We start from the raw sequence: 15,582 nt of genomic DNA on the forward strand, positions 1-15,582 counted from the left end.
GACTGCAACTACTCCCTGAGACAGAGCCTGCCAGTGCCAATTGGACTAAGAGGTGAGTCTTTGTCTTCATAGCCTCTAGGCTTTGGGCCCAGGGGCACAACCCTGAGTTCCCCACACCAGCACCCATTATAGTTCCAGTTTCAGGGCAGTAGGCAGGTCTCCTGCAGACAGGTTGGACTACTACCATCCCCCACCAGATCCTGTAACCCTCAAGCCCACCTCCCCCAGGCCCCACTCTCCCTTGGAGACTACAACTGCTCCCTGAGATAGAGCCTACCAGTGCCGACTGGACTAAGAGCTGTTTGCTGAGACACAGAGTTTATCAGCACCGATTGGACCAATGGCCTAATTAGACCAAGAGCTCCCATTGGACCAAGAATATCAATCAGACCAACAGAGGCTCCTTCAGACACAGACACCACTTGCACTGAGTGGAGGAAGAGATGGGCAGACGCCAGTGCAAAAATACAGGCAACAACATAAAGACAAATATGACTCTGTCAGAACCTAGTGGTTCTACATCAGCAAGACCTGAACATCCCAATGCAGAAGAAACAGAAGAAATTGACCTTAAAAATGACTTTAAGATGATAGAGGCCTTTAAAGAGGAAATTTAAAATTCCTTTAAAGAAACCGAAGAAAAGAGAAACAAAAAAAATGGAAATCAATAAAGAAATTGAGGAAAAGACAAACAAAAAATTGGAAGAAATTAATAAATCCCTTAAAGAAAGCCAAGAAAAGGCAATCAAATGGGTGAAGGGAAAAAGTCCAAGATTTGAAAACTGAAATAGAGGTAATAAAGAAGACACAAACTGAGAGAATGCTGGAAATTGAAAATCTGAGTAAATGAACAGGAACTATAGATGCAAGCATAACCAACAATGCAAGAGATAGAAGAGAGAATCTCTGGCACTGAAGATATGGTAGAATGTGGTGATATTGTGTTTCCCAATATATTGTGCACCCTAATAAACTTTTTTGGAAGATCAGAGAAGCAGAACAAGCCACAGCTACTTCACCTCACAAAGCCTCAGCTGATCCTGTTTCCTCAGACTGGAAGCCTCTGAGTCCTCATCCAAATGTATCTCAGCTCAACTGCTGCTCAAAAGTCTAAAAGCTTAACCAAGCTCTAGTTCCTGGTTTTCAGGCCTTATATACTTTTCTCCTTCCTGCCATCACTTCCTGGGATTAAAGGCATGTGTCACCATGCCTGGCTGTTTCCAGTGTGGCTTTGAGCTCACATAGATCTAGACAGATCTCTGCCTTCAGAATGCTAGGATTAAAGGTGTGTGTGCCACCATTTTCTGGCCTCTATATCTAGTGGCTATTCTGTTCTCTGACCCCAGATAAGTTTATTAGGGTGCACAATATATTGGGGAACACAATGTCACCACAGTAGAGGAAATAGATTCGTCAGTCAAAGAAAACACTAAAGCCAAAAATGTCATAACACAAAACGTCCAGGAAATTTGAGACACCATGAAAAGACAAACCTAAGAATAATAGGGAAAGAAGAAGGAGAATACCAATTCAAAGGCACAGAAAATATATTCAACAAAATCATAGAAGAAAACTTTCCCAACCTAAAGAAGGAAATGTCTTTGAAGATACAAGAAGCTTACAGAACACCAAATAGACTGGATAAAAAAAAAGTCCCTCACCACATAATAATCAAACCACTAAACATACAGAATAAAGAAAAAATATTAAGAGCTGCAAAGGAAAAAGGCCAAGTAACATATAAAGGCAGACCCATCAGAACAACACCTGACTTCTCAATGGAGATTCTGAAAGCCAGAAGATCCTGGACAGATATTATGCAGACACTAAGAGACCATGGATGCCAACCCAAACTATTATATCCAGCAAAACTCTCAATCACCATAGATGGAGTAAACAAAATATTCCATGATAAAACCAGATTTAAACAATACCTATCCACAAACCCAGCCATACAGAAAGCACTAGAAGGAAAAATTCAACCTAAGGAAGTTAGATACATCCATGAAAACACAGGCAATAGATAATCCACACCAACAAATACCAACGAGAAACACACAACACTACCACCAAAAAATAACAGGAATTAACAATCACTGGTATTTAATATCAATGGTCTCAACTCGCCTATAAAAAGACACAGGCTAACAGAATGGATATGAAAACAGGATCCATCCTTCTGCTGTATACAAGAAACACACCTTAACTTCAAAGACAGACACTACTACCTCAGAGTAAAAGGCTGGGAAAAAACTTTCCAATCAAATGGACTTAAGAAGCATGCTGGTGTAGCTATCCTAATCTCTAATAAAATAGACTTCAAACTAAAATCAATCAAAAGAGATCTGGAAGGACATTACATATTTATCACAGGGAAAATCCACCAAGATGAAGTCTCAATTCTGAATATTTATGCCAAAAAATACAATGGCACCCACATTTGTAAAAGAAACTTTACTAAAGCTTAAATCACACATCAAACCCCACACAGTGGTAGTGGGAGATTTCAGTACCCCACTCTCACCACTGAAGAGATCTGCCAGACTGAAACTTAACAAAGAAATAGGGGACTGAACAGAAGTTATGCCTCAAATGGACTTGATATCTACAGAACATTCTACCCTAATATAAAAGAATATACCTTCTTCTCAGCACCCCATGGAACTGTCTCTAAAATTGACCTTATGCTCGGTCACAAAGCAAATCTCAACAGATACAAAAAAAAAAAAAATTGGAACAACCTCCTGTATTTTATTGGACCACCATGGCTTAAAGTTAGATTTCAACAACAACAAAAAATTACAGAAAGCCTACAATCTCATGGAAACTGAATAATGCCCAAATGAACCACCAATGGGTCAAGGAAGAAATAAAGAAAGAAATTAAAGATTTCCTATAATTCAATGAAAATGAAAGTACAACATACCCAAACTTATGGGACACTATGAAAACAGTGCTGAGAAAAATTCATAGCACTAAATGCACACATAAAGAAGATTGAGAAATCTCACACCAATGACTGAACAGAACACCTGAAAGCTCTAGAACAAAAAGAAGCAAACTCACCCAGGAGGAATAGATGCCAGGAAATAATCAAATTGAGGGCTGAAATCAGTGAAATAGAAACAAAGAGAATAATACAAAGAATCAATGAAACAAAGAGTTGGTTCTTTGAAAAAATCAACAAGATAGACTAGCCCTTATCCAAATTAACTGAAAGGCAGTGAGAGAGCATCCAAATTAGCAAAATCAGAAATGAAAAAGGAGACATAATAACAGACAATGAAGAAATCCAGAGAATCATCAGGTCATACTTTAAAAACCTGTACTCCACAAAATTGGAAAATCTGAAAGAAATGGACAATTTTCTGGATAGATACCACATACCAAAGTTAAATCAAGACCAGATAAACTATTTAAATAGACCAATAACCCCTAAGGAAATAGAAACAGTCATTAAAAGTCTCCCAACCAAAAAAAAAAAAAAAAAAAAAAAAAAAGCCCAGGACCAAATGGGTTCAGCCCAGAATGCTACCAGATTTTCAAAGAAGAGCTAATTCCAATACTCTTCAAACTGTTCCACATAATAGAAACAGAAAGAACATTACCAAATCTTTGTATGAGGCTACAGTTACCCTGATACCCAAACCACACAAAAATGTAACAAAAAGAGAGAATTACAGACCAATCTCCCTCATGAACATCAATGCAAAAATACTCAGTAAAATACTGGCAAACCGAATTCAAAACACATCAAAAAAATTGACTAAGTAGGTTTCATCCCAGGGATGCAAGGATGGTTCAACATACGAAAATCTGTCAATGTAATATACCACATAAACAAACTGAAAGAAAAAAAAATCACATGATCATCTTATTAGATGCTGAAAAAAGCCTTTGACAAAATCCAACACCCCTTCATGATAAAGGTCTCGGAGGGATCAGGTATACAGGGAACATTCCTAAACATAACAAAGGCAATTACAGCAAGCCAACAGCCAACATCAAATCAAATGGAGAGAATCTCAAAGTGATTCCACTAAAACCAGGAACAAGACAAGGCTGCCCACTCTCCCCATATTTATTCAATATAGTACTTGAAGTTCTAGATAACAAAAAGAGATAACAACAAAAAGAGATCAAAGGGATAGAAACTGGAAAGGGAGAAGTCAAACTTTCACTATTGGCAGACTATATAATAGTATATATTAGTGAGCCCAAAAATTCTACCAGGGAACTCCTACAGCTGATAAACTCCTTCAGTAATGTGGCAGGATACAAGATTAACTCAAAAACATAAGTAGCCCTCCTATATACAAATGATAAAAGGGCTGAGAAGGAAATCAGAGAAACATCACCCTTTACAACAGCCACAAACAATATAAAATACCTTGGGGTAACTCTAACTAAGCAAGTGAAGGACCTGTATAATAAGAACATTAAGTTGCTGAAGAAAGAAATTGAAGAAGATATCAGAAAATGGAAAGATCTCCCATGATCATGGATAGGTAGGATTAGCATAGTAAAAATGGCAGTCTTACCAAAAGCAATCTACAGATTCAATGCAATCCCCATCAAAATCCCAACATAATTCTTCAGACTTGGAAAGAACAATACTCAACTTCATATGGAAAAACAAAAAAACCCAGGCTAGCTAAAACAATCCTGTACAATAAAGCAACCTCTGGAGGCATCACCATCTCTGACTTCAAGATCTACTATAGAACTATAGTAATAAAAACAGCTTGGTATTGGCATAAAAACCAGCATGTGGACCAATAGAATCGAATTGAAGATTCTGACATTAATCTGCACACATATGAACACCTGATTTTTGACAAAGAAGCCAAAACCATACAATGGAAAAAGGAAAGCATCTTCAACAAATGGTGCTGGCATAATTGGATGTTAACATCTAGAAGATTTCAAACGGATCCATATCTATCGCCATGCACAAGACTCAAGTCCAAGTGGATCAAAGACCTCAACATAAATTCAGTTATACTGAACTTGATAGAAGAGAAAGTAGGAAGTAATCTTGTATGCATTGGCATGGGAGACCACTTCCTAAATATAACACCAACAGCACAGACACTGAGAGCAACAATTAATAAATGGGACCTCTTGAAATTGATAAGCTTCTGTAAGGTAAAGGACACAGTAAAGAAGACAAAATGACAGTCTACAGAATGGGAAAAGATCTTCACCAACCCCATATCTGACAGAGGGTTGATTTCCAAAATATATAAAGAACTCAAGAAACTAGACATCAAAATACCTAACAATCCAATTAGAAAATGGGCTATAGAGCTAAAAAGAATTCTCAACAGAAAAATATCAGATGGCTGAGAGACATTTGAGGAATTGCTCAACATCCTTAGTCATCAGGGAAATGCAAATCAAAATTACTCTGAGATACTATCTTACACCTGTTGGAATGGCTAAGATAAAAAACACTGAGGACAGCTTATGTTGGAGAGGATGTGGAGCAGGGGGAACACTCCTCCACTGTTGGTGGGAATGCAAACTTGTACATTCACTTTGGAAATCAGTATGGCGGTTTCTCAGAAAATTGAGAATCAATCTTCCTCAAGATCCAGCTATACCACTCTTGGGCATATACCCAAGGAATGCTGATTCATACCATAAAGATACATGCTCAACTATGTTCTTAGCAGCACTATTCGTAATAGCCAGAGCCTGGAAACAACCTAGATGCCTGTCAACTGAAGAGTGTATTAGGAAAATGTGGTACATATACACAATGGAGTACTACTCAGCAGAGAAAAACAATGACAGCATGAAATTTTCAGGCAAATGGATGGAACTAGAAAATATCATCCTGAGTGAGGTAATCCAGACTCAAAAGGACAAACATGGTATGTACTCACTCATAAGTGGATACTAGATGTAAAGCAAAGAATAACCAGACTGCAACCCACAGTTCCAGGGAGGCTAGCTAGCAGGGAGGACCCTAGGAAGGACTCATGGATCACCCAACAAAGGAGAAATAGATGAGATCTTCATGAGCAAACTCAGGGTGAGGGGAAGTAAGGGAGGGCAAGGGATGGGGGATGAGAACATAGGGGAATGGGAGGTTCGAGCTGAAACAGAGAGAGTGGGAAAGCAAGGAAAGAGACACCATGATAAATAAAGACATGATGGGAATAGGGAGATACAGGGTGCTAGGGAAGTTCCCAGGAATCTGCAGGGATGACTCTATCATAGAATACTGGCAATATTCGAAAGGGTGCCCGAACTGGCCTACTCTGGTGATTAGATTAGTGAATACCTTAACTGTCATCATAGAACCCTCATCTAATGACTGATGCAAGTAGATGCAAAGATCCACGGCCAGGCACCAGGCCGAGCTCCAGGAGTCCAATCATGAGAGAGAGGAGGGATTCTATGAATAACGGACATGGAGACCATGATGGGAAAAAGTACAGAGACAACTAGCCAAACTAGTGGAAATGCATGAACTGTGGACCAATAGCGGAGGAGTCCACATGGTACTGGACTAGATCCTCTGGATAGGCGAGACAGTTGTTTAGCTTGAACTGTTTAGGGGCACCAAGGCAGGCAGTGGGATTGGGACCTGTCCCTGGTGCATGAGCTAGCTTTTTGGAGCCCAGTGCTTATGGTGAGACACTTTGCACAGCCTTGGTGTAGGGAGGAGGGGCTTGGACCTGCCTTAACTGAATGTACCAGGCTCTGCTGACTCCTCATGGGAGACCTTGCCTTGGAGGAGGTGGGAATGGGGAAGGGTTCAGAGGAAGGAGGTGAGGGGAATCTTTGGTTGGTCTGTAAAATGAATAGAAAAATCTCTTAATAAAAAAAGAAAAAAATGCTCTACCACTGGATCTTATGAAAGCATGTCCTCAATGAGCAGTGTTGGTGCACGCCTTTAATCCCAGCACTTGGGAGGCAGAAGAAGGCAGATCTCTGTGAGTTTGAGGCCAGCCTGGTCTACAAAGCAAGTTCCAGGTCAGCTAAGGCTGTTACACAGAGAAACCTTGTCTAAAAAAAAAAAGAGAGAGAAGCTTTTTCTCAGTTGAGCTTCCCTCCTTTCAACTCTAGCTTGGGTCAAGTTGACATAAAAATATTGGCCCTTTGTCAACTTGATACCCAAACATATCACTGTTAAGCCACAACCTTTCCTTTCTTCTTCATTCCCGAGGTCACACATTAATAACACTAATAACACAACAATATACAATATTTTACAAACTTAAAAATTCCCAGTCTTTACAAATGCGAACACTTTAAAACTCCATCTTTTTTTTTTAAGTCCCTGTTAAAACTTGAAATCTCTTTAAAAATTCAGTCTGTCAGCTATGGGATCTGGTAAAACCAAAAGTAAAGTTAAATACTTCCTTACTTCAAGAGGGAAGAACTAAGGTACAGTCACAATCTGAACAAAGCAAAACCACATTCCAATAGTGTAAATAACCTAATGTCCAATATCTTTTGTTTACTCACAATCTTCTGGCTCCTTTCTCTAAGAGGCTTGGGTCTCTTCTCTGCCTCTGCCCTCTGCAGCACACACAGATTGTCTTCTAAGCTCCAGCTGGCTCCATTTCACTGCTGCTGCTGTTCTTGGTGGTCATCCCATGGCACTGACATCTCTAAAATGCTGGTGGGGTCCATTGCTGCAACTGGACTGCATTTTCACCAATAGCCTCTCCTAGGCTCTCTTCATGGTGTCAAGCCTCAACTTCTTTGAATGACCTCTTCAATCCTGGGCCTTCAATTGCCACTGAGGTTGCATCTTTACCAGTGGCCTCTCTTGGCCTCTCACAGTGCCAGCCCTCAGCTGCTCTCCATGACCCCTTCTTGCTTTCAAAACCAGTACCACCTGGGTGACTCATACACTACCAAGTACAGCTGCCAGCCTGAGATATCACATTGTTGCCTCTGGAACACAGCTTCTGTGTGCTGATCCTGAGTAAGCACTTCCTAAATTTCACCTCAACAATCTCTCTCTCTCTCTCTCTCTCTCTCTCTCTCTCTCTCTCTCTCTCTCTCTCTCTCTCTCTCTCTCTCGTTTTTCAAGACAGGGTTTCTCTGTGTAATCCTGGCTGTCCTTGAACTCACAGAGATCTGCCTGCCTCTTCTTCCCGAGTGCTGGGATTAAAGATGTACTCCATCATCACCCAGCACTGGTCTCTTTTTACCATTGCTAATTTTTCAGCTCCAGCTGACCAGCATCAAGTATTCCAGCAAAGAAAAGGTTTCACTTTAGTAGTTCTGCTATTGTTAATCACAGCTGATTCGTCAGTCTCAGCTAATCAGAACCACAGAAACAATTCAAAATAACAAATGGCTCCCAATAGAGTCTTTGCTTCTCTCTGAAACTTCACAGGCCAGGCTTCCATGGTCTGTACTCATCTCCACGTTCTTATCTTCCAAGCTCCTACAGAACAGCTCACTGAGCTTTCAACACTCAATGAATTTTCTAGTCCAAAGTTTTAAAGTACTTCCACAATCCTCCCTAAAACAACATGGTCAGGTCTGTCACAGCAACACCCCACTCCTGGTACCAGTTAGGGTTTCTATTGCTTCAATGAAACACTGTAACATAAAACTATCCAGCACACAAGAGAACATGAAGTTGGGAGAGGGACATGGCAGAGGGGACTTAGAGAAGTTAGAGGGGGAATGGAGGCTGATAAGATTAAAATATATTTTATGCATGCATAAAATGATCAAAGAATGAATAATTTTTAAAAATTTCAAAATGAAATAGACTGTCTGAGAAGTGCTCCAACAATTCCTAAGAAATCATCCTATGGATTGATAGATGAGATCACATGAAATTGAAAAGCTTTTACACAGAGTAAAGCTTTTACATGTAAGCCCCAAAGTGAAGAAACTGGGAAAAACAGATCAGGGATATATAAAAAATTTCAAAAATTAAATATAACCCCCCCAGACCATCCAGTTAATAATGAGCTAATAAACCAGAGGGATGCCTGTAGTGGATAGCTGTTTGAGTCATGCCATGAAGCACCATCCCTAGTGAGGCAGTTGTAGCTGTTACACCTGCCTATGACCTTGAGGTATCTGCCCTTGGAGCATGGCCACCAAGGGACTCTTAAGATCTGGGGTGCACTTATGCTCTCTCTCTTCTCTACCTGGTGGATGTTGGATGCTGGGGCGAATCAGGGCAGAGCTCACCAGAGAATAGCTTGGACCTTGCTTGCCTCACTCTTCCAGGATCCTGCTACAATTCCTTATTTCTGTCTTGTGATCAAATAAGTTTCTTTGATCATCGAGCTGATTCCATGGATTGATAGCGATTTAATCATAATAGATGCCAAATAAGGTAAGAGCCCTTGCTGCTCTTCCAGAGGACCAGAGTTCTATTCCCAGCATACCCATATCAGGTGACTTACAGCCACCTGTAACTTCATCTTCAGGGGATCTGATGGCCTCCTCTGTCTGCATCAGGCATCACAAACATATGGTATACACTCAATGCAGACACAAATACATACACATAAAATAGAACTACAAATTGTCAATGATTATTTCAAAAAGTGTTCAACATCATTAGCCATTAGGGAAAAAAAATAAAAATGAAAAACCTGCTTTGAGAGTCTGTCTTACTCCAGTCAAAGTGGCTGTTATTAAAAAAACAAGTGGGAGATGAGCCTGGTGGGCACGCTTAATCAGCACTCGGAGCAGAGAGGCGGATCTGTGATCGAGAGCTGGCTACAAGTGAGTCAGAAAGGAAAGTAACAGAGAAACTGTTCGAAAAAAAAAAAAAAAAAAAAAAAAACAAGTGGTAGCAAACACCATGAGAATATGGAGGAAAAGGAAGCATTATCTGCTGCAGGTTGAACCATAAACTGTGCAGCCACTATAGAAATCAGTGTGTAGGTTCCTAACAAAACTTAAAATAAGGCAGGGCACGGTTGCTCACACCTTTAATCCTAGTACCCAGGAGGCAGTGGTAGGTGGATCTATGGGAGTTCAAAGTCAGCCTGGTCTACAGAGTGAGTTCTGGGACATCCAGGCCTATATGGAGAGGCCCTGTCAAAAATAAAACAAACAAACAAACAAACAAACAAACAAAACAAAAAGAAAAAAAAACACCAAAACCTAAAAACAAACCAAAACCAAAATACTGAAAATAGAACTAATATGTGTTTTAATTTCTAACTAATGGGAAATATAAACAGATAAAACCCCCAAAACTAGCTCTTTGGGGTTCCTCATAATTTTTAAGAGTATAAAAGTAGAGAGCCAGGGGCAGGCAGATCTCTGTGAATTTGAGGCTAATGTGGTCTATATAGAAAGTTCCAGGCCAGCTAGGGCTACATAGTGAGGCCCTGTGTATAATGAATGAGTGAATGAATAAACAAATAAAATTGAGAAGCATTCCTTTTTGTTGTTGTTGTTTTTTTTTTTTTTTTTTTTTTTTTTTTTTTTTTTTTTTTTTTTTTCGAGACAGGATTTCTCCGTGTAGCTTTGTGCCTTTCCTGGAACTCGCTTTGGAGACCAGGCTGGCCTTGAACTCACAGAGATCCACCTGTCTCTGCTTCCTGAGTGCTGGAATTAAAGGCGTGCACCACCACCGCCTGGCCCGCATTCCTTTTTGAAAAGAACCTGTATTCCACATATAACAATAAAATTATTATTTTGTTCTTTTTTGAGGGTTCCTTGTCTATGTGTTCACATGTGGTGTGTCTGTGTATTTCAAGTTCCCCTGGGACTCTCAGTGTCACTATTCTAGGATAATTTGCCATGTTAGATTTATATGTGTGATACACGGTGTGTGAGTACATGTGGAGGCGAGAGGTGCATGCTGAGCAGTTGCTCTTCAGCTTTCTTTTCTTTTCTTTGTTTTTTGGTTTTTTGAGACAGGGTTTCTCTCTGAAGCCCTGGCTGTCCTGGAACTCACTTTCTAGGCCACACTGGCCTCGAACTCACAGAGATCCGCCTGCCTCTGCCTCCTGAGTGCTGGGATTAAAGGTGTGCACCACACCTGGCTACAGCTTATTTTTTGAGGCAAGTTTTCTTACTGAACATGAGAGTCGTGATTCAGCTAGATTAGCTGGCTGGTGAGCCCAAGGATCCACCAGTCTCCACTCCCGTAGTGCTGAAGTTACAAATACATAACACTGAACCCAGCATTTATGTGGGTACAGGGGATTTGAACTCAAGTACTAATGAACTTTGGTGGCAAACACTTTACCAAATGCATCTTTCAAACCATATATATACATACATACATACAAACATATATATATATATACACACACATATATATGTACATATATATATTGTGATAGTATTTTATTTGTGCTGAAATGTGGTAATATTTTATTTGTGCTTTGATAAATAAAGCTTGCCTGGAGATAAGGGGGAAAAGCCCAGCCATTTTAAGTAAACAAAGTCAGGCAGCACATGCTCTTAATCCAATCACTTAGCAGGCAGGGTCTCTGTGTATTCAAGGCCATACTAGAGCCAAGTGCGGTGACACACACCTTTAATCCCAGTACCAACCATAGAGACCTGGAGGTCTGTACAGACAGACAGTGACAAGGAAGTGAGGTAGCTGGGCTAAGAGCCAATGAGAGGGCAGAAAAGCAAGACATATAAAGGCATGGGTAGACAGGAAGTAGCTTGCATTTGGAAGTTGCAGAGTTGGTGAGGTAAGGTTGGCTGGTGGCTCTCCCTATTTCCCTGATCTCTCTAAGGCTTTCACTCCTGTATTTGGCTCCATTTTTTTTTATTTAATAAGACCATTTAGAAATTTGTCTATAATATGTATATAATATATATGTATGTATATATATTTAAATTAATAAATTTAAACAATGACTGAAAACTTGATTTAAAATAGCATTCTTTTCAAAGAAGGTAAATTCAAATGGTATTGGTTTCTGTGACCCAATTAGAGAAATAAACAGGTTAACCAGAAACCTCAAATTTGCCAAGGTGTCAAAATGAAACTACAAATCCCACAAAATAATGAAAAGTGAAAACACACTGTTTTGCTTAAACAAAGAAAATGAACAGATGGAACATATACAAAGTACCCCCAAAATCGTATTCAAGAAGAGGCCTTATCTCTGGTACTGTGAAAAATAAAAAGAAATATAATTGATACATTTCAAGGGTAGAATCCTAAGGTGCTTGATTAAAACCAGGAAGGGGTGCATGAACCACTGAGAGAGAGAAAGAGAGAGAGAGAGAGAGAGAGAGAGAGAGAGAGAGAGAGGAAGTTAAGTCACTTGGGCTGATGGTGTTTCCCATAAGAACTATAGACTAACCAAAACCTCCCTTTGAATGGCTGATCAGGGTAGTCAAAGTTACCCCCAAAATAATAGAGATTATCCATATAGGCCTTGGTTGTCTCTTAGTAGTTGATGGTGTGCCCTTATCATTGAAGACAACACACACTTAGGACACAGGACTTGGATGACTGGAGCTGGATCTGACCTGCCTCTTTCCTTCCATATCATTTTTCCAGGACTCTAGAAAATACTATGTGAGCTGTCAAGGGAGGGAAGCAATTAAACATTCCTAACCAGCTGTGACACCTAGGTTGTGGAATATTATTTTAACTGTGTAAAGGTGTGTTACATTTGTTTAATCATGTGAACATGTGTTACATTTGTTTCATCTTGCCTGCCTAAGGCACCTGATGGTCTAATAAAGAGCTGAATGGCCAATAGCTAGGCAGGAGAGGGATAGGCAAGGTTGGCAGACAGAGAGAATAAATAGGAGAATGAGAAAAAAGAGAGAGAAGAAGAGAACGAGGGGGCCGGAAGCCAGGCAGCCACCAGTCAGACAGGAGAAGCATTGAAAGTAAGATATACAGAAGGAAAGAAGGGCAAAAAGCTCTGAGGCAAAGTGTAGATGAAGCAAAACAGGTTTAGTCATGAGCTAGCAAGAAATGAGCCTAAGCTAAGGCTGAGCATTCATCACTAGTAAGAAGTCTCTGTGTCATGATTTGGGAGCTGGTTGGTGGCCCAAAGAAAGCCTGCCACACACCTGTAAATCACAGCAATTACTAGCATGGCAAGACATGCATAAAGGTGCAGGAAGTGACACTCACATGTCAGTGGCAGCCAACAGTTGTCTGATTGAACTTGGAAGGGGAAATCACACCTGGAACTGAAAACCTTGCCTGCTTCCTGGGGGCCGGTGAGGTCATAGATCTTAGAAAAGAATCTAGTACCACCACTTTGCTAGACCAGTATTAATTTCTTGCTATAGTCTAAATCTTACCCTCATCTTAGTTACTTTTCTGTTGCCACGACAACACACCATGAGCAAGGCAACTTATAGAAGAAAAAGTTTAGTAGGGGCTTACTTACAGAATAGGAAATGTAAAAAGCCACGTCCACCTCCACACCTACTTTCTTTACTCATCGGGTCTTATCTACTTTCACTTCCTCCATCTGATTGATCAGATTTGATAGGACAGATGGGCTCAGAGCAGAACTGTCTTCTGGGAACAGTTTGGCGCAGACTGGGAAAAGGTTGGCAACAGACATCCAATTTGGATTTTAATTTTCTAAAAATAGAATTTTTTTGTAGAGTTTTTTAGAGTGGGGATTAGAGAGACCTGGGAGAGATGAAAGGATCAGAGGCCACTCCAGCAGGAGCTCCCAGGGACCAAGAAGTTTACAGTGTCAGCCCAGCTATGGGAGAGGAGCAAGGAAATGATGAGCTGGGGTGACCATAGGATTCCAACAGCTACCCTACTGCAGTAAAAACTGCTGTCCCAGTTCTTAATTTCCTGTGATCTCCTTGTCTCACATGTCTGTGGACTGTGCGCCCGGCCCGGGCGGTCCTAGCAGCACATATAAACATTGATCTCAGCAGAGACACAGGACAAGGAGAGGGGAAAGGACTTACCTGCTGCTGGATCCATTGTCTTCTCCTGCCATCCCCTACGCAGCCCTGAGGGTGCCCTGAACTTGGCTCAGGGAGGAGTGCACTGCCTTTGAACCTGTGGAAAGTTCAGAGAGAATTCCTTGAGGACCCTCCAAAAAGGAGGAAAAAGAAAGTGAAATTGCTCAGCAGTGACGTGGCTGCACTCACACACTGTTTGGTTCCCTGTCATGCAATTCCCCACCACACTGTCCTCCTACCCAGTCACTGCTCCAGAGGGGAAGAGCAAAGACAGCTCAAGTCCCCAGAAACCTGGGACCCCTGGTTCACTCCAGGGAAAGGTGGAAGAGCCTGTTTCAGCTAAGGGCTCAGAGCTGTCTGAGGCTAGGTGGTTGCAGAGGATGGGGAGGAAGTGGCTCCTTTGCCCTTCCTGGGGTGCCTGGAAGGAAAGGGAGAGTGGGTTGTCTGCAGTCTGTCAGACCTGTGGCTGTCCTGGCACCCTAGTGAGCCAGAACTAGGGGAGCTGGACCTGATATCTGAGCCCCAGACTAGGAAAAGTCAGAAGGTGTGGTGGCCTCCTAAAGTGTTTGGAGCTTCTGAATGTAGCCAGAAGCAAGAAAAAACTCTCCTCTGCCTCCTCCGACAAGGATCCAGGCAGAACAGGTTGAACAAGTGTGCCCTTGACAGCTAGGCAACAAAGGGCTTCAGCAGTTTCACAGAGGTCTTGAGAACAGACTTCTTCTTAAACCTTTTTTTTTTTTTTTTTTTTTTTTTTTGCGAATTTCTTACATATTATTTCCCTCTCTCACCTCTACCTCTGTGTTCCCTGTTTTCCGTCTCAAATCCATGACCTTTTCTAATTATTATTACACACATGCACACACACATGCACACGCACATGCACACGCACACAGCCTGCTGGGTCCACTTAGTGTTGCCTATATGGATATGTGTTTAGGACTGACCACTTAGTTCTAGAGAATCTATGAGAGGACTTGTCCCTGGAGGATTCTCTTCTTCCCTCTTTTAGCAACCATTCATTGTTATAGTTCTCCATCTAGGGGTGGAGCCTTGTGAAATATCCCCAATCCACATTGGTATGTCAACTGCTATTGTAATTATACAGGTCTTCTTTAGGTGACCGCGCTGTTAAGATTTCATTGGTAGCTCCCCTGTCGTAATTAGAGGACACAGCAGAAGTCCTGGAGTCCTGGCGCCCCGGCTCTTCTAATCCTTCTGCCCCTTTTTCTGCGATGTCCCCTGAGCCTTTGGTGTAGGGGCAGTGCTGTCAATGTATACACTGGGGCTGGGCACCCCAAGGTCAGTTAGAACAGCAGTCTTCTGTAGAATGGGGAAAAGTTCGGAGCTGAGATTATTTAACTGTCAAAAACAATACAACCTCAGAGGATGAGTACATTATATTTATTATACACCACTTCTTCACTTACACCCAACCCACATTCTCCAAACTAGAAAATTAGCATGAAGTTAAAAGGTAAAGAAACAGGAGCAAAGCAAATAAAGGAAGTAGAGTCAGAAGGATGGAAAACACAGGCAGAGCACTGAGTCAAAGACAGGGTGGATGAGATCCAGGGTGTGTGCGCAGGTCAAGGCTCAGACTGACAGCTGCCTGGCACAGGTGAGGACCGGAAGCAGAAGCAGGCAGTGTTTCTGTGGAACACATCCGGTGAATCCCAGTGCCTCCACTCATCACAGGTGCACGAGGCT

The 15,582-nt window shown here is 41.3% G+C and overlaps 1 protein-coding gene across 1 annotated transcript in view; it reads right to left on the minus strand.

Moving 5' to 3' along the window:
- The window catches only part of LOC114697856 (nuclear body protein SP140-like), a 50,703-nt gene extending 36,684 nt beyond the window's left edge, over positions 1-14,019 (minus strand). The window contains exon 1 of the mRNA XM_028876190.2: positions 13,879-14,019. The gene's annotated coding sequence lies outside the window, so the exon portion shown is untranslated. The remainder of the gene's footprint in view (positions 1-13,878) is intronic.
- Positions 14,020-15,582: the final 1,563 nt, after the last annotated feature.

Source organism: Peromyscus leucopus, chromosome 13 (genome assembly GCF_004664715.2).
Source record: "Peromyscus leucopus breed LL Stock chromosome 13, UCI_PerLeu_2.1, whole genome shotgun sequence".
NCBI classification, from domain to species: Eukaryota; Metazoa; Chordata; class Mammalia; order Rodentia; family Cricetidae; genus Peromyscus; species Peromyscus leucopus.